This window comes from Chrysochloris asiatica, unplaced genomic scaffold, assembly GCF_000296735.1.
Source record: "Chrysochloris asiatica unplaced genomic scaffold, ChrAsi1.0 scaffold00306, whole genome shotgun sequence".
Classification (NCBI taxonomy): domain Eukaryota; kingdom Metazoa; phylum Chordata; class Mammalia; order Afrosoricida; family Chrysochloridae; genus Chrysochloris; species Chrysochloris asiatica.
The window spans coordinates 96586-98307 of NW_006408824.1; the positions used below are offsets into that span (position 1 = coordinate 96586).

Genomic DNA, 1722 nt, shown 5'->3' on the forward strand with positions numbered 1-1722 from the left:
AAAAAAAAAAAAAAAGGTAAAACTGTATATGAAGGGCCATTTGCTTCCCGAAGTTTATCTGACTGTGTAAATTATATTGTACAGGACAGCAAAATACAGCTACCAATTATACAACTATGTAAAGTATGGGCTGAAACAGTGAATTATGTATCTGGGCAAAAGAAGACTATAGCAGGCTCTTTCAGGGACAAAGGGCAGCAACGTTAAGTCTTCTTAGATATAATGCTAACTTGACAAAAATGAAGAACACTTTGATTGCAGCATCTCAGCAACTGAAAGCCAAATGAGTTTTTTCACAAAAGCATTCATCTTGACTTGGAGAGATATAGTGAGCATTTGACTTATGGGATATCTTCAGAAAAAAATGTTAAAAGACTGGAAGGAAATGGAAGAAAAGGCCATACACTATGCTAAAGTTGGTGTCATTGGCTGCCTAAAGGATCAGCTCATATCCTTGCACACTGAAATCATGGAACTACAGAAGAGCCTCTATGGAAGATGTCAGGGTGACTTGGTGGAATCTCTGGAGCAGCATGCCATCAATCTATATAAGCAGCTAAAGCACAGGACTCCAGATCACTCCTATAGCAACAGCACAGATAAGGTGAAGATCATTGTGCACACTGTGCAGAGTCAGGACCATGTTCTCAAGGAACTGTTTGGTCACCTAAGCAAGTTGTTTGGCTGTAAACAGAATATTATCAATCTGCTCCCAAAGGTGGAAGGGGCCCTCAGTAGTATCAAAGAAGCTGACAATGCTGTCATGTTTATGCAGGGAAAGAGGCAAAAAGAAATATAGCACATCCTTAAAATCCTGTACACAGAGTTCTGCCTGGTCCCTTGTAGGATCCAGTCTAGAAAGTGCAGTAACCCCTCAAGCATCAACACAGCTGCCCCCATCTTCAGTAGAATGGGAACATCCTCTGTCATGCATGGTAACTCCTCAAGATGGAGAGACTTTAGCACAAATGATAGAAGAAAATTTGAACTGTCTTGGACATTTAAGCACTATTATTTGTGAAGCAAATGAGGATTAGGGCAGTAGTATGATGAGTCTTGACTGGAGCTGGTTAACAGAATGACTAGCTACTTGTTTACTGCCCCAAACACATAGAAGTAGTATCTGCACATTGAAATTAGTTTTTACTCCATAAAAGTATTCTTCAGACACCATTCATGGAAGAAATGGCTGGGATCAGAAGTTACTCATGATTTTACAAGTGCAATGTTTTGATTTTCAGTCATTTTAACTTCTAAACAGATATTGTCATTGTCATTGTTGTTGTTGTTGTTAAGTGCCATTGAGTCGATTCCAACCCATACCGACCCTGTATAGGGTGTCCAAGGAGCAGCTGGTAAGCTTGAAATGCTGACCTTGAAGTTCAAATGGCTTTGCAGTCTGGTGCATTAACCCACAGCGCCACACCAGGACTCCCTCTAAATAGATTGTTGTTGTTGTTAAGTGCCGTCGAGTCGGTTCCGACCCTGTACAGGGTTTCTGAGGCTGTAAATCTTTTATGGGAGTAGAACGCCTCATCTTTCTCCCACAGAGCAGCTGGTAGTTTCGAACTGCTGGCCTTAAGGTTCGCAGCCCGATTCGTAACCACTACGCTACCAGAGCTCCTAAGGTTTCATAAAAAGTCAATGGACTTGTTTAAATAAATAACTACAACTACTTAAGAGATCATTGTGATCTGATTGTCTTCAAACTTATTACAAACA

General features: G+C 40.7%; 1 pseudogene; it reads left to right on the top strand.

The window, feature by feature from the left end:
* Positions 1-1082, top strand: part of LOC102812754 — a 5549-nt pseudogene extending 4467 nt beyond the window's left edge.
* The last annotated feature ends 640 nt before the right edge of the window (positions 1083-1722 follow it).